The sequence below is a fragment of the Onychomys torridus genome, chromosome X, assembly GCF_903995425.1.
Source record: "Onychomys torridus chromosome X, mOncTor1.1, whole genome shotgun sequence".
NCBI lineage: Eukaryota > Metazoa > Chordata > Mammalia > Rodentia > Cricetidae > Onychomys > Onychomys torridus.
The window spans coordinates 72,058,110-72,077,542 of record NC_050466.1 but is presented as its reverse complement, the minus strand read 5'-3'; positions in this window follow the sequence as shown (position 1 = coordinate 72,077,542).

Genomic DNA, 19,433 nt, shown 5'->3' with positions numbered 1-19,433 from the left:
AACCAGAGCAATATTTTCTCAAGTAATCATTCTTCTACAATCTGGACCATCTACCTGTGAGATATCAACCAACTATCAACTTTCTATCCTCCATTTATCACATTTTCTCTCATCTATAATCTATTTTCGATATGTCATCTCTCAACTATATACCATCTATCTTTCCATCATCTATTGTCTATCAGTTATTTCATACATATTATTATTTATCTTCTACCATCTATCAACCTATTATCTCTCTTCTATCATAAGCTATATTTCTTTCACAGATCACCTATCATTTATTATCTATCAAATCTGTCCAAACTCTCTCATCTGTCCATGTTTATTAAATTAACTCACTATTTTCTATATGCTATGTATTTATCATATATGTACCTACCATTGATCTATATAACACCTACTTTCTATCTACCATGTATCACTTATTTTATATTGCCTTTATTTTATGCTGTATATAACATCTGTCATGGATTTATACTTATCATCTAGCTATGCACTATATTCAAGCCATCCTGTCTTTCACTTATTTCACATCAATAATCTATCCTCTTACAAACCTGTTTCTATCTTTCAGCTATTATTTTCTGTCTTTAATCTATCATATACCTATCCTGTGCTTTCATTATATGCGCCATTTATATTCTTGCTATCTGTGTTTAATTTCCATCTATCATTGATCAACTAACTATATATACTGTATCCCTAACAGACCTATATTTTTTATCCTTCATGTATCTTCTTCTACTCTAAGACTTTGATCTATCTATTATCTTCATTAACTACTGTCTATTCTCTAGCTATCCTGTATCTATCATCCATCATCTTTCATCTAGCTACCCAATGTCTATCTCCCAAATTTCTGCACTCTACCATACATATCATGTGTCTAAATTCTCTCTCTCTCTCTCTCTCTCTCTCTCTCTCTCTCTCTCTCCTTATCTATCTATCTAAATATCTATGTATCTATATTCTGTATTCTACTATATGTATCTACCTATATACTATCTAACTATCCTCTGTCTATCTTTGCATCTGTCCTGTAGTTATCTATCCTGTGTCTATATTCCATTGATGGAACACCTATACTATACCTGTCCCTACTCTGTCTTCCATATACAGATCATCTATCCTTGAGCTACCTTGTTTGTTTACCAACAATCTTTTATCCTCTAACTATTGTACATCTTCTTTCCATTTATCTTTCATCTATCTTTTAGCTATTCTGTGTCTATTTTCCAGTTGTCATTTTCCATCTGTGTATCATCTATTCCCAGCTATCCTGTGTCTGTCTACCATCTATCTAGACTCTAGCTTTTGCATGTCTTTCTTTCATCTATCAATCATTACTCTTTAAGATATCCTATGCCAATCTTCCTCTATCAACTACCTCTATCACCTCTCCTGGGTCTTTTTTCCACCTGTAATATATCCTCTAGCATGTCTATGCCCATCTTCCATCTACTTGTTTTACAGCTATATATTACATAACCTCTAGCTATACTCAGTCAGATTTCCATCTATCATCTTTCCCCCAGGTTTCCTTGTAACTATCATCCAACATCTACATTCTAGCTGCACTATGTCTGTCTTTCATCTGTCATTTATCCTCTAACTATCCTTTGTCTAACTTCCATCATTCTATCATCTATCCCTTAGCCACCCGCTATTGTATATCTAGCCAAATTTCATCTCTCTTCTTTCTTCTATACCCCAATTCTTCAATTGATCACCTATTCTTTATCTTACTTCTTCATTTTCTATTATCTATACATTATCATCTACTGTCTATAATCTACCATCATTTTTATATCAATGACCAATAATTTATCACCTATTAATCATTTACCATCCTTCATGTGTTTTGGTACCATTTAGCCCTAACGATAATACTTATCAGTATTTAACAATACAGCCATTCTGGTCCTCTTTGCCAATGGTATCAGAGATAGTGAAATGTACTATGAATAGTATTACTTGAGAAAATGAGAGGCATTTCATTACAGCACATCACCAGTTGGCTTAACCTTACCTTACCACCCACTTGAAGTCAACTGCTCTTATGTTTACTGTATCCAGGCAACCACAGAATGCACACTGCCTATGTGATTGGTTGAGAACATAAGACCCATCAACTGTGATTGGTCAAAGGCTGTGATTGGACAAACCACAATTTTAAATTATTCTGGTTTCTGTTAAGAACAGGACTATGATTTGTCTAACAATACAAACTTCAATAACAATGATTGGTCCTAAGTGTCATTGTTATGATTTGTTAAACACATAGTCTTTGATGAATGATTGGTGGTAAGTGGCAAGGCACTTGTGACTCATTCTATAAGCCAAAGCAATTGGGCTTAATGAGTAACTCAGGAGGCATTCACAAGTTACTGCCTTTCCTGGTTTGTAACACCAGGCCACATAAAAGTTATCTCTTAAGTAATCAAATACATACATACATACACACACACACACACATTCATATATATAATTTTATGTTAATTTTTGCATGCATGCATGATTGTGTACCATGTGCATGCCTGGTATATGTAGAGGTCAGAAATGTGATGGTTTTCACAGAACTTGAGTTACAAATAGTTGTGAGCCACTATGTAGATAGTAGGACTTAAGCCTGGGTCATTTGCTAGGGCAACAAGTGTTCCTGACCACAGAACCATTTATCCTTCTCCTCAAGTGATATTTTCTTGCCTCCTCTTCATAATGTGAGATAAGATAATATCCCAGGGATAAACCTCAGAGGCAGGATAGTTACAGAAGAGGCAACAGAGCAGCAGTGGCTGCTGAGGTATCCACAATTGAAATGTGAATGCTGCAAGGCAGCTGTCTACACAGCTACAGGTGATAAATAGCTGAACAGTTCAAGAGAAGCTAGGGCAGGAAGAAGGGTAGAATAAGAAACAGAACAGGAGTGGGAATAGACCTGAGCCAGAAGAAGAGAGAGTTTTAAAGTGCCATACAAAATAAACAACTGTCCCTAGACACCGGAAAATTCCACACAGCAGTCAAGTCTTTAGTTCAGAGGTGTTTCCAGTCTTGGCCTAAGAGCTCTAATGCTGGCTTGTGTTAATGGCTAAGAAATCCCTCCTCTTCATAGGCCTACATATAACCAATAAATGTCCGCTGCCAAGGATTGAGACATTTCAATATCCAAGCCTGCCTTGGAGCTGCAAGTTTAACCACAGAGGAAGGCTGAACACTCTCTACTTCCTTGGCCCACACAAGAACTGAAACACCTATAGGGTAAGGGTCTCAATATCAGAGGCTTGCATAAGAACTGCTATACTAGAAGGTGTCACTTCCTGCTCCTCACTTTACTGTGGATAGTTTTAAATTTTAATTTTTTGTTTTATTTGTTTGCTTTGACAAAGGATGCCGTGTAAACTAGCTGACTCCCAAACTCACTTATAGGACCTTGAACTCTTGATCCTCCTGCCTCCAACTCCCAATTACAAGGATTAGAGGTCTCTGTCACCATATAACATTTCTGCATGGCTGAGATGGAACACAAATGAGTCATATAGACAAATTTTAAACAGTCTTATTAAATAGAAAACACAGAGCCAAATACAGAGGTAATAGCCTACGAGATCAGCACAAATAGCCATGACTAGCCTTAGCTTACCACCAGCAGTAGTTTCCAGAGAGAGAGAGAGTGAGAGAGAGAGAAAGAGAGAGAGAGAGCCTCTTCCTGTCTTAACTGAGTTTTTATTGCCTTCCTATTCTGCCTTCTCATTGGCTCTAAGCCCAGCCACATGACTTCCTCATCACTGCCTGTCTATACAGACCTCCAGGTCTCTGTGGTTGGTACTGGGATTAAAGGCTCATTTCACCAAGGTTGGCTGAGTCCCTGAACACAAAGAGATTCTGCTTGTCATGTGATTGGATTAAGGGTGTGGGCTACTGCTCCTTGACTTCTGTTTATGGCTTGCTGATCTCTGATCACCAGGCAGAATTTATTTATTAAAATACAAGCACAATTTTAGCACAAATAAAGTATCCCAACAAAGTCATATCACCAGCCCAGTATTTTTGAATAATTTGTTAAGTTTATGCCATTCATGTACCTGTGGAAAATAGAGAGCCCCTAATCCCCATAATAATTTATGTACAATAGTATAAAATATAATGGGTCTTTATTTACTAGCTATCAGGGGTTATTAGAAAGCTCCAGCTAGAGGGAAACAATGACAACATAGAAACAGAGCTATACATAAAATAATTTTTAATTATAATAAAAAGAAATTATAATTCTGAGGATTATACCATTAAAAAAGAGGCAAAGTTTATAGTTACTGTTGTTCTATACCTCAGAGAAAACAGCCTTCGTATGAAAATAATTTGAATGTGAGATCATAGTACTTTAACACAGTCTTTTCCTAAAAGAGTGAGCAATAATCTATGGTCTTAAACTTATCACTGAAGTTACATGTAAGCACCAGGATGGTCAAAAGTGAAAATACGTCTCTTTAAATATGGGTTAGTTTGTTTCCATTTTCCATTTACTTTTTTTTTTTTTTTTTTTTTTTTTACTGCTAGCAAGTGGACCCAGAACCTTGCATATAGTAGGTATGTCTTCTACCAGAGTTTCACCTTCAACCTAAAAACCAGAGTCAGGACAGAAGGCTTTGCCATCTACATCAGTTATGAATATCTATCTCTTAATTTTTTGTTGCCCATTTTGCTTAAATATTCAGTCAGGTACAGGTGGATTCTAAAACCAAATCAAATCAATGTTTCACCATATAGTCATCTTTCTATAATCTATAGCATCAACCTGTGCTTTATCTATCACCTATCAACTTTCTATCCTTCATTTATCCAGTATCCTCTCACCTACAATCTATCTTCTGTATGTCATCTCTCAACTACCTACCATCTATCTTCCCATCATCTATTGTTTACCATTTATTTTCTACATATCATTATCTATCTTCTATCATCTATCAACCTATTATATATCTTCTATCATATACTGTATTTCTATCATATATCTCCTCTCATTTATTTTCTATCAAATCTGTCTAACTATATCATCTGTCTATATATGTATATAAATCCATACTCTATATCATATATGCAAAGGTATTTATCATATATGTACCTCTCATTTATCTATATAGCACCTACTTTTGTCTACCATGTATCACATATCTTCTATTGCCTGTATTTTTTGTAATATATAACATCTGTCATGGATTTATACTTATCATCTAACTATCCACTATACTCAAGCTATCCTGTGTTTTTCTTATTTCACGTCAATAATCTATCCTATTACTAAACTGTATCTATCTTTCAGATATTAGCTTCTATCTTTAAACTGTCATCTAACTATCTTGTGTTTACATTCAATGTATTATTTATATTCTTGCTATCCTGTGTCTAATTTTCATAGATTATCAATGAACTACCAATATACACTGTATGCTTCTCAGATCTAGTATCTTTCATCTATCATCCATCTAGCTACCCTGTGTCTATCTCTCAAATTTCTACACTCTGACACACACACACACACACACACACACACACACACACACACATATATATATTTATGTCTTGTGTCCACTTCAATCTATCTATCTCTATTCTGTACCACTCCTATGTCTATCTACCAATATACCTTCTATCTATCCTGTGTCTACCTTTGCATCAGTCCTGTAGTTATTCTGTGTCTATCTTCCATTGATGGTACACCTATACTCTACCTATGGTGGCACTATCTTCATAAATGGATCATCTATCTTCTAGCTATCCTGTCTGTCTACCATCAATCATTTATCCTCTAACTAGCATATGTTTTCCATCTATCTTTCATCTATCCTTTAGCTATTCTGTGTCTATTTTCCATTTATCATTTTCCATCCGTGTATCATCTATCCCCCAAATATCCTGTGTCTGTCTATCATCTTTCTAGCCTCTACTTTTTGCATGTCTTTCTTTCATCTATCAATCATTTATCTTCAAGATACCCTATGCCAATCTTCCTCTATCAACTCTCCTGTACCTCTCCTATGTCTATATTCCACCTGTAATATATCCTCTATCATGTTTATGCTCATCTTCCATATACTTTTTTTACATCTATATATCATATATACTCAGGCTACCCTGTATGTTTTCCATCTACCACCTTTACACTAGCTATCTTGTAACTATCATCCATCACCTATATTCTAGGTGTACTTGTCTGTCTTTCATCTGTCATTTTTCTTTTAACTATCCTGTGTCAATCTTCTAACTATCATCTGTCCCTTAGTCATCTTCTATCATATATCTAGCCAAATTTCATCTCTGTTCTTTCCTCTATATCCCCTCTCTTCAATTTATCACTTATTCTTTATCCTAGTTATTCATTTTCTGTTATCTATACATTACCATATATTGTTTATAATCTATCAACATTTTGTATCAGTGCCTGAAAATTTATCACTTATCAATACTTTGCCATCCTTCATGTGTTTGGTACCATTTAACCTTCATGATAAAACTTGTCATTATTTTAAAATACAGCCAGTCAGGTCCTATTTGCCAATGTATGGCACAAGGGTAACAGAGATAGTGAACTGTACTATAAATAGTATTACCTGAGAAAATGAGAGGCATTTCATTAAGATCAAGTTAGACAATGAAACTTAAAGACCACAGATAGGTATGTACTTGACTACATGAATTCAGACTAAACTAAAAACTGATATAACTGAAATATGCTATTATCAAATCCACAGTTTACAGTTGGTGAGTTCACCATCCCTGTCTCAATGATAGGTACAGCATTAAACATACAATAACAAGATTATAACCATACAGCTCAGCACCAGTTAACTTAACCTTACCTCACCACCCACTTCAAGTCAACTGCTCTTATGTTTACTGTATCTAGGCAACCAAAGAATGCATACTACCTATGCCATTGGTTGAGCACATAAGTCCCATCAAATGTGATTGGTCAAAGGCTGTGATTGGACAAAACACAAGTTTAAATAACTCTGGTTTCTTTTAAGAACAAGACTGTGATTGGTCTATAAAGACCAACTACAATTACTATGATTGGCCCTAAGTGTCATTCACTTAGGTCCTGAGTTCAATTCCCAGCAACCACATGGTGCCTCAAGCCATCTGTAATGATATCTGGTGCCCTCTTCTGGCCTTCAGGGATACACGCAGACAGCACACTGTATACATAATAAATAAATCAATAAAAAATAAGTTTCTGCAACAATATAAAATTTCTTTATGGCCAAGATGGGACCCAAATGATTCATATAACTCGACCAATATTTTATGAATAATATTTGATGTTTTTGCCATTCATGTACCTGTGGAAAATAAAGAGCCCCTAATCCCCATAGTAATTTAAGAAGAAAAGTGTATAATAGAATCGGTCTTTACTTACTAGCAATCAAGGTTTTTTTTAAAGCACCAGTAATCAGGCTTGTGGGAAACAATGAAGACATGTAAAATATAATGGAATGGAAGGAAGAACATAGAAATAGATCTATATATAAAATTAATTTTTATTTATAATACAATAATTATAATTATGAGATTTATACCATTAAAAAAGATGCAAAGTTCTCTGGATGTCTTTCTGTATGATGTGAATATGTGTTACTCTGATTGGTTGATAAATAAAGCCATTTGTCCTATGTCAAGGCTGCTTAGATGCAGGTAGGAAATCCAAACAGATAGACAGAAGATAAAGGAGAGTGGGAAAGATGTTGGCAGCTACCACCATGAGAAGCAAGTAACAAAAGTACAGGCAGGACACAGGAAAACTTTCAACTACAAATTGTACTCACTTGGTGACAAGAGTTTTTGTCTTGTGTTAATGGCTAAGAAATTCCCCTAATTCTTAGGCCTACATGAGACCTAAACATGTCTGCTTCCAAGGGATGTTACATTCCAATATCCAAGCCTGCTTTGGAGCTGCAAGTCTAACAACAGAGGAAGGCTGAACATTCTCTACTTCTTTGACCCACATAAGAACTGAAACACCTATAGTGTTAATGGTCTCAATAAGCAGCTTACACAAGGTTTTCTATACTAGACCACTAAGTATTTATAATGTTATTAACAGAAGGTAATCATCACACAAAATCACAAAGTTCTCTGTGTATATTCAAAGATCAACTTTTTATAGCAAAGAGATATTCACATATTTTTCAAACCTCTGCTCAAGTAAACAAAAAATTGTCTTCCAAATCTCAGTATGATTCTACAATTTATTTTACCTTTGTAGGGATAATGCAGGATGACATTTTATCACCTTGAGAAAGACTAAAATATATACAATTTTCAAGGAGACAGAACAAGCCCTGGAAACATTCAATTTATTTTCAATCAAAGCTTTTTTCAAAAATTACAATTCATAAGACTTTATTTGGTCATTTACATATTCATCATAAAGTATGGTAACTTTGCAATGAGGGAAAGGCAGCTCCATCCAAACCTGATGACAAGTATTACCTTCCTCATTTCACACATAAGGGAAACAAAGTTCAGAGATTTCAGTTTATTTCTTAAGGTCACCAAGTCAGTGGGATGTGTTAGTACTTGTGCCTCAGTCACTGTGCTATTACTTCACCTCTTAGCATTGCCTGAAAGGAAGCTATCATATGTCAGTAGCTGGGGCTAAAGGAGTGAGATCCTAAGGGCTGGGATTAAAGGTATGTGCTACCACTGCCTGGCCTCTATGGCTAACTAGTGGCCTGATCTTCAGGCAAGCTTTATTTGTTAGATCACAAACAAAATATTACCACCCTTGATTTCTTGTTTTTTCTCCATCATAATATAAGTCTTTATAACCATCCCTGTTGTAGTTTAACAAAAAATAACAGAGGTACATATAGAATTTGGGTTAGATTGACTATCAGCTTCCTTCTGTCTGTTATTCTTAATTTCTAAGTCCAGATTAGGGGGCAGTGAAGGTTGTAGGTTCCCATCCCCATATACAGAGAAAAGAAAAAGGCAAGCATAGCATTCTGGCTTAACAATCTGAGGTCAGTCTTATCTTTAAGGTTTCTGAATTCTGAGCCATGATCCATCTGTTACCATCCTCAGTAGCCCTCTTTAATTGGGAGTGATGGATCCAAGGGATGGTGCCAGCTACTTTCACAGAAGTTGGAGTTGTAAGGGTAAATGGGTAGAATCCTTTACAGGCAGGTTCCAGAGGCCAGGTAGGGATTCTCTTTATCTAAATTAAGTCTGCTGACTGGAACTAATGGGTGGGTTTGGAGATGAGGAATAGCAGGGTTCCCTTCATGGTCCATTTAATGGCCTGGCAAGTTTCCTGCGAAGCCTGCAAGGACTTGAGAAAGTAGTAATTAGAAATTTCTTTCTGGGGAATATCTTGGAGTTTGAGAAGGATAGGAGATGGTCTCCCAAATGTAACTTCAAAGGAGTAAGCTCCTCTTGGCAAGAAATACATCAAGCTCTGAGCAGGGAAAGGGGAGGAGGTTGGCCCAGTTTTCACTAGTTTCTAGGACCAATTTGGTAAGTCTCCTTAAGAGTTCTATTCATCCTTTTTGTCTGACCTGAGCTCTGTGCTTATACACATAATGTACTTTCCTTTAATATTTAATACCTTTGTCAAATTTTGAGATAAATTGGCTGTGAAGGCCAGACCATTGCCTGACACCAAAACTGTGAGCAGTTAAAACCTAGGAATTATTTTTTTGAGACAGAGTTAGGTTTATTTTTATTTTTAATTATGCATACATATGTGTGCCTGTATGTAAAAATTTGAGTGTGTGTGTGGGGGGGGGGTATATCACATGTGTGAAGATACCCTTAGATGCCAGAAGATGTTATTGGACCCCCAAGAGTTTCAGGTTTTTGTGAGCCACCTTACCATGCAGGTGCTAGGAATTGAATTCATGTCTTCCTGGAAAAGTAACAAACACTCTTAGCCACTAAGCCATCTCTGCAGCCTGGAGGTTTCTTATTTATAAGAGTATTGACTTTAAAAAGTAGAGAAACAATTCAAATATATATTTCAAATTATAGAAATTCCAGTATCTTATAAATGATCAGAAATTGTATATTGCCTTACTTTAAAGTTTCTCAACTTATTAGCTATTCTCTTTACAACTAGAAAAAGGAACCAAAGAAATCATGCATTTCCCAGAACAATGTATGCTCATATTTCAAAATGATCTCCAGAACTGTTGCTGACCCTAGACTTCTGTGCCTGAGCTACTCTCTCCAACTCAACTACAGGCCCTACTTCCTGCACCATGATTTTTATCAAGGCTAATGGTTAATTCATATACAAATTAAAGTGTGGCCCACTGCTATATGATCCTCTTTGTTCAAAAATACTTGCAATCACTTTATGATCATGTGATAGAACTTGACATACTTCTAACTTGTTTCTTTACTGTAAAACTTACAGAAAAGTGAAGCATTTCTCACCAAAGGCATTCTGATTATCTATGTTGCTGAACTTTATGAATTTTAGCTCACTACTAGTACCATCACTTTGTACAGGGAGTCAAATCTCTGTTTCTTATTTTTAAGGTTCTGTGCTTGGAAGATCTAGGTATTCTATGCCTCTGCCTCCTGAGTGTAAAGCACCTAAGTGTATGAAGATGACAAGTTGGTGCATGACAGGAAAAAGTTGTCCATGCTGAATGTGGCAAAGAGTAAACTGCCAAGAGAGATTTTGTTGCCACTGACTAAATTAGACTGTTTAGGAATACCCTCCCCTCAAAAATCCACCCCAAGCCTTTAATCCCAGCAGTCAAGAGGCAGAGACAAGAGTATCTCTTTGAGTTCAAGGACAGGCTGGTCTACAGAGTAAGTTCCAGGACAACCAAAATTTCATAAAGAGACCCTGTCTCAAAATAACAAGAAACAACAAACAAAAGACCCACCCCAAGCTGAGGAGCTACTGACATATGATAGCTTCTAGGAATCTGTTTCCTTTAAAGTGTAATATAATCAATACACTGGAATTCTCAAAACATTAGTAATTTTTTTTTTTTTACAAAAGAATACCCAGGAATGTGGTGATGGATTCATTCTTAACATAAGTGAGGTCCTGAGTTCAGTCCTCAGTCTGGGCAAAAAAAGAATAGACAGGAGAGATTTTAACTGTTTTTTGAAACAGTTTTTATTTACTTAGAAAATAAAACATACATTTATTATTTTGTTCAAGGAAACAACTTAGTTACTAGTTCATGGCTCTAACTTTAAGACCTAAATTTAGGGCAAAGTAAGCCCAATGTAATTGCTAATAATTACTAATAGAGTGGCTTAGCTAGAGAGAACTTCAAAATCATTGGAAAACAGCACAATCCTTTAGGTCAGAATTCTTGGAATCAATTCCAGCTTTGCAGTAGCTGTGTGGCTTTCAGTGAGTCATATGACATTGGTGTGAGAGGCTATAATATTGTGTTAAACTCTTACCTTCCCATCCCTTAACAGCATTCTCTTGGGAGAATCAGATGCTGGAAATAGTAGAGTGCACAGATGTCTACAGACATATATTGCTCTGCAGCCCAGGATAGCCTGGAATTAATGACCCTCCAGTTTTGTAAGAACCTCAAATTAACCTTGAAATTTAAAGTGTACTTTAAAAAGGAACAAGTTTGAAGGGACAACACCAACAGTTCAACACGTGAAGCTAAGAAAAACAGAATCAAGTAAGCATATGTTGTCAGTAAGCATACATTGTCAGAAAATAAATATGAAGCATAAAAGAAGCTTTGAGAATATTCAGTGCATATATACACATATACATATACATGTACATATACATGTACATATATATATATATATATATATATATATATATATATATATATATATATAAAATTACCACATAAAATAAGAGTAACCAAATTGGTGCATTTATGCTCAATCATTTCCAAAGCTAAATAAATACTAACTTGACTGAGTGACATCTCATGTGCCTTGTGAAAAAGTTGATGGCCCTCACCTTCCTGTCTTCACAGAGGTACAAATTCTGTGTGTAAATATGGAGGTCATTTATTACCAATTATGAACATTATAATCAAAGAACAACTTTTTACTTAAACAATGTACTTAATTATTAGAAACAGTATCAGAAAGAAACTTATTACCTGCAATCATCCTCTTCTCTAGAAACATTAGGGAAAGTCAAGTCAGAACATATGCATAACAAATAATGGAAATACTATCCTGCTTCTTGTAAACAGCATGAGACAAATTAATATTTATGTACTGCCCAGAGATTGTAAGTTCCTCACCATGGACAAAGAAAGGGTGTATTGGGTAGCCATTCCAGCTTTGACCTGGAAGTTCCAACCCCCATTGAGGCTTTGGTAATGGTCACACCTACAAGGTGGGGCTGAGAGAGGATTTTGAAGACCCGAGTTCCAGATGCCTGGGCTCTCCTGGTTCCAGGACCCTGGACGCTGGAGGTAGACTGAGCAGAGTTCTCCAGAGAACACCACTGGACTGCGACATACATTTGTCAGACCCTACAACCTACCTATCCCTTAATTTGTAAGTTACCCCACAAAATAAACCTTCCTTTTAATTACATGGAGTGGCCTAAATAATTTCGCCAATATCTGGTTCTCAGGCCTGGGTGGGTCCCTACCCTTAGCCTCCTCCCTGGCTGGTGGGTACCTAAACCTGCCTGCCTTCAAGTTCCATATAACCAGGAATGCCTACATGGTTCCATTCCCCAAAAAAAGGGAGCAGGTCACAGTTCCCTAGCATAGCCCCCAGACCAGCGAAAACCCGCTATGACTGAGGCATTTCCACTCCTCCCTGAGTGCCAGCTCCCTGCTATCTTGGCTCCTGCCTTCAACTGCCTTCAGCCAAGGTCACCAGCAGGCCCTGTTTGGAGCTATACCAACACCTCCTGCTGGCTGAAAAGTGCTACTGTAACCGCCAAAACCATGGACAGGTAAGCTAGGCAAACAAGCACCTTATTTCAAGTAAAAGTACTTGATAATTTTACACCTTAAAACTGACTAAAAATTCTGAGTAATTCTTGTAATATGGCTGACAACATTACCCCACAAGAATTTAAAAATCTTTTTGCCTGTATGGTGGATGACATTTTCTTGTAAATATACAACATTCCTAAGGCATATCTGGGCTGTACCATTTTGGCATTCATTGTAACAATTCACACAATGTTCAAACACTGGTTTAATAATAAGAACAAAGATGAGTCATTATTGGGACTGATACAGGCTTTAAAAGATAGCAATGAGGGCTTACAGAAAACGATTCTTTCTCTGAAATGTGCTAATTAGGATTTACAAAACAGGCTTGTACCCAAAATTGATTTTATTGATAATAAATGTGAATATTTAATGGCTAGAACACTAACTCTCCAGACACTATATAAGGAAGAAAGACTCTCATTAATTGATAAGATAAGGTCTATGGAATCATGTGTTTCTAAAGAATATAAAAACTTCCATGATTCCATGAGAAATCTGGAGTCCCTAGTAAGAGAGTTTTACTCCCTAGAACAGACCCTAGGTGCTTGTTTGCAAGCGCTGGAAGAAACTCTCAGTAAACATGACAAGGGACCTAATAAGTAGAAGGGCAAGACAATACAGGTTGTAACATCTCCAAATGGCTCTCATACAATGGCTTATCCTGTTATCATCCATGAGAAGCCAGAAGATGACACACACCCTGAGCCATATGTGACATATACATTACAATCAATTTCAACAAGGGACTTTAAAAATATAAAGGAAGCAGTAGTTATGTATGGGATATGCTCCACATATCTAAGACAGATATTAAATTTGTGATCTACCTCACATAGAATCATTCCAATGACTGGCATCAGTTAATTTCAGCTGTTATAGAATATACCCAGCAGTTACAGTGGAAAAGCTGGTTGAGAGGAAAGGCAAAAAATTATAACAAAGTAAATCAGAAGTTTTGAGATCTCCCAAGATCAAATACTTGGTGAGTGATGTTTTGCTGACAGGAAAGTACAAGCCACTTAGCTCTAAATGCTTGGTAAAAATTTCAGAACCTGGAAAACCACCTGAGGTATACACAAAGATATTTCAGGGAATACACAAACCCTTCACTGATTTTTTTACAAAGGCTGAACATAGCTCTAACAAAAACTGTGTCAGATAAAGAATTAAGAAAAGTATTAACTGAGTCTTTGGCATTTGACAATGCTAATGCAGAATGCAAAAGAATACTTACACCATTAAAGATTAGATCAGCTCCTTTGGAAGAATGGATTCAATATACTAATGGTGTTGAGTCTATTAACTACAGTAATGGGGCTTGGATAGGAGAGACAAATCCCAGAGGTAAAAGAAGGCCCTGTGGTACCAAATGTTTTAAATGTGGTACACCAGTTCATACAAGTTAAAACTGTACATGTGATAATCTTAGAAGTAATACTCCTTCAAGGAATAGCGTAAACAGGAGACCTCAACCACCTCCTGGATTATGTAGAGGTGGCAAAGGCCGACATTGGACCAGTGAATGCAGATCAAAAATAGATATATGAGGCAACCCTTTAATGGCAGGAAATGCCTCAAGGGGCCTTTTGCAGGCCCCCAAATCAAACGTGGCACAAACATTCCCAGCCACTGTGGAAGAAATTCCTCTCCAGGTCAAATGAATAAACCAATGCCTAATGTAAACACTGGCATGGCAATAGATTATAAAACAGCTGTGATAGATGAATCACAGTTTACAAAGAACACAATAAAACAAATATTTTGGCAGACTTCCATAAAAGAACCAAGACAAAAGCTTAGAATTCAAATTAATGGCCTGGTTCTGGAGGGCCTAGTAGATACAGGTGCAGATGTGATTATAATTACACAACAATCATGACATACCTCTTCAAGAGGTAAATGCCCAACTTTTAGGGATTGGCACCCTGTCTCAGAAAAATCAGAGTACGAGATGGGTTGAATGCATAGGGCCAAAAGGACAGAGAGGAAGGCTGAAGCCATATGTGACAATGTATCAGTAAATCTTTGGGGCCAAAATCTGTTACAACAGTGGGATACACAGATTAAAATCCCTACACTCTCAGAAAAGGAATACAGACCAATGCATGTTTCTGGGAATAATATCATAACATGCTATAGAAAACAGTCACCAACCATTCAGGCTGTACACAAACAGAGCATAACTGCTGTTGAACTCTCAGAAGTACCAACTGCCTTACCTTTAAAATGGTTAACTAATAATAATAACTAATAATAACTAATAAATCTGTCTGGGTTGGACAATGGTCTTTGACAAAGGAGAAGCTACAAGCTTTAGAACAGCTGGTACAAGAACAGTTATGCTCAACAAATTGAAGAATCTAAGCCCTTGGAATTCTCCTGGATTTGTTATTTTTAAAAAAAAGTCTGGTAATTGGAGAATGCCAAAAGATCTTAGAGCTATTAAAAAAGTAATTCAGCCAATGGGCTCCAAACAGACTGGAATGCCCTTGCCCTCTCTGCTACCCAAAGAATGACCTGTAATAGTTATTGACTTAAAAGACTGTTTCTTTACCATACCCTTACAAAGAAATGGTAGAGAAAAAATTGCCTTCACAGTTCCTAATTAAAACAATTCTCAGCCAGTCAAGAGATATCAATGGAAGGTCCTCCCACAGGGAATGTTAAACGCCATACCTTGTGTCAATACTTGGTGCAAAAACCATTGGAGATAATTCATGTAAAGTTTCCACAATCCAAAATTTATCACTATATGGATGATATCCTATTAGCTGATCCAATGTTAGACACATTAGAAAGCATGGTTGAAGAAGTAAAAAAAGTTTTACCTCACTGGGGACTACAAATTGCTCCTGAAAAAATACAAAGAGGAGATTCTATTAATTACTTAGGATATAAGATAGAGGTACAAAAAATTAGACCCCAAAGGTACAACTAAGGAAAGATCAATTGAAGACTCTTAATGATTTTCAAAAGTTGTTAGGAAGCATTTCCAACTTACTGGGTATCATGAGACTAACCAAAATGGACTAAAAAAATTGGCTAATACTCCAGAAAGGGAAAAAGAATTAAATAGTCCAAGAGAATTATCAGCCGAAGCTGAGAAGGAATTGGCTCTAGTAGAAAAGACAATTCAAGAAGCACATTTGGATCGTGTGGATCCTGAACTTAAATGAATTCTTGTCATATTCCCCCAAAACATTCCCCCACTGGTATTTTGATGCAGAGGGAAGATATTATAGTGGAATGGATATTCCTACCGCATAAACCAAATAAGAAATTAAAGACTTATATAGAAAAGATCTCTGATTTGATTCAAAAAGGTAAATTAAGACTTCACCAGTTGACAGGAATGGACCCAGCAGAAATTGTAGTACCTTTAACTAATAACTAATAAGGAAATTTCATCACTATGTAAAGATAATGGATACTGGCAGAGAGCCTGTAGTAAATTTTTGGGAGAGATTAACAACCATTATCCCACAAGCAAGAGAATAGAATTTATAAAGAAGACTGAATGGGTCCTTCTTCACATTGTATGACAAAAGCCAATTTCTGGAGTCCTCACATTCTATACTCATACAAATAAATAAGAGAAAGCAGGATACTAATCAGGAGACTTAAATAAAGTGGTAAAAAGTCCATTCAGTTCTGTACAAAAGGCAGAACTGTATGCCATTCTTATGAATTAATTCCTGGTAATACAGAATTAACTTCATTATTCATAAAATTCCAGGAAAACATCAGAAAAAGTGAACATCATATATATATATATATCACATATCAGATCCCATACAGGTCTGCCAGGACCTCTATCACAAGGTACTGATGAGATTGATCAGTTCCTAATAGGTAATGTGCTAGAAGCCTCAGAATTTCGTAAGAAACACCATGTAAATGGCAACGGTTTGAACAAGGATTTCTCCATCACTTGGCAACAAGTTAAGGATATGGCGAAAAAATGTCCTACTTGTTCCTTCTATAACCATACTCCATTACCTACAGGGATCAATCCAAAAGGTATACAAAGAAATGAAATTTGGCAGATGGATCTGTTTCATTTTGCAGAATTTGGAAAATTAGAGTATGTACACCATACCATTGACACCTATTTAGGGTTTTAGTGGGCAACTCCTATGAGTTCTGAAAAACCTGATTCTGTGATTACACATCTATTAGAAGTTATGGCCACCATGGGAATACCTGTACAAATTAAGACAGACAATGCCCCAGCATTTGTCTCTAATAAAATGAGACAGTTCTTTGCTTATTACAATATAAAGCATGTTACAGGTATACCACACAATCCCACAGGTCAAGTAGTCATAGAAAGATCCAATCAAACTTTAAAGGATATGCTAAATAAACAGCAACAGGTTACAATGACTCCTAAACATAGATTGCATAGTACTTCATTAACCTTAAAATTTCTCAATGTTGATGAGAAAGGAACAACAGCTGTGGAGAGATATTGGATGACAGAAAAAACTCCTGAGCTAAACCAACCAATTTATTTCAAAGATGTGTTGACCTCAGAAGGGAAATCTGGATATGTCCTACATTGAGGAAGGGGTTTTGCTTTTTATTTTTCTGCAGGAGAAGAAAAGCTATGGATACCAACAGAATTAATAAAAATTAGATTTGAACAGGAGAAAACCCTTGATGAGGAGAAGTAAAAGATCATCCACCAATGTGACATCTCTTCAAGTTGTAAAAAAAAATTAACAATCAAAGGTTGGGGGAGGGTTCTCTTTTTGTCTTTCCAGGATAATGGAAGTACCCATCTTCCAGAAATCATACGGCCTTGGATATCCGGATGTTTAAAGCAGAAAGAAAGAATCTATTGGTCCCAATCTATGCAGGGTAAAAATCTCACTGTCTAACATCTATATCTCTATCAATCTAGAATAGTTTTGGTTCTGATTCAATTATAAACCAAGCTGGCTTTGGAGATGGAATTGGCTCACTCCTCCTCTAAACTCAAGCATATTGCTAAAAAAAAAAAAAAAAAAAAAAAAAAGGTTGAGAGATTCTTCAGTTCCATAACAGAAGAGTCCTCTGGTGTTAGACAGAAGGAAACCAATAAAAAGGGATCATTGTCTTCCAGATTCTAATTCTCTCCATGCTTACTCTTGATTTCTCTGAATCCTTTCTTACATTTCATGTCATCTTTAAATCCAAACTTTCCATTTTGATAAAAATTAAGTTGTTCCAATAGCAATCTCTGAAGTCTCCAGAAGGAAGATGGGGCCCCAACAACAACAACTCTACCCAATCCAGAATGATGCCATGGTAATCATCATCATACTACACTTATTGCCAGAATTTCAGACGTTACCCATTACTCTGAGACTTTCTGTAGAATCTAGTTAGTGTAACTGAGATTTAACTATCATAGCTTTCTCACCGTACCTAACAGAGATACCATCACCCCCTAAACAGCAGGAAGCAATTCTAAGAAAATGATGCCCCTTCTCCCTAAGGTTTCATATTTCTCAGGGTTATGGATGATGGTTATAGGGATGGAGGTGGAAGAAACTATTAAACTCAGTATTCTCCTTAAGAAAAGAAAAAGTGTCTTAAAAAAGGGAAAAAAAGAAATGGAACGGATAGGTATGAGATATTATGGTAGATTATTGTACATACTAGTAAACAAATTTAGTAAAATAGCAGCCTTAGATAATTTGCAATGTAATTTGTACTGTTATGGATTCTGATATGTTGATACAAATGCCTTTAATCCAGATCTTGAGATGGGAAGGCACCTTTAATCTGGGCCACACCTTCTGCTGGAAGCCTGTGTATCCACAAGGAAGAAGGAAGGGCCCATTCATTCTTCACTTCCTTGCCATTGTCCTGTCAGCACATCCGTTCCTTGACTTCATTGGAGCCTCCTACTTCAGGATTCCAGTATATACAGAAAAACAGCTGAGACACCCAGGCAGAAGCAACTACTAGATTCTTGGACTTTCCATTCACAGCAGCCTGTAAGTCATTCCAATAAATTACATATAAATAATACATATTATATATAATTCTATATATTTACACAAACACGTGTGTGTGTGAGTGTGTGTGCGTGTGTGTGTGCGTGTGTGTGTGCATGTGTGTGTGTGTGTGTGTGTGTGTGTATGTAATTTGAGAGAGATTCATTCCATAAATTTTGACTCCAGAGAACCTTGACTAATACAATAACCCACACTTAGAATATCAGAACTTAGGAGGTAGAATCAGGAGGTTCATGAATTCTAGGACAGCCTGGGTTGCAGAGTAAGAATAATAGCTTAAAAAACAAAATCCCAATGAGGGCTGAGAGCTGGCTTAGTGGTTAAGAGCACTTGTTGTTCTAACACATTACTGGTTCTTTCCCATGAGGTATATCGCAATCATCAGAAACTCCAGTTCTAGAGGATCCAATGCCCTCTTTGGACGGCAGATACATGCGTGGTAGGCAGAACACTA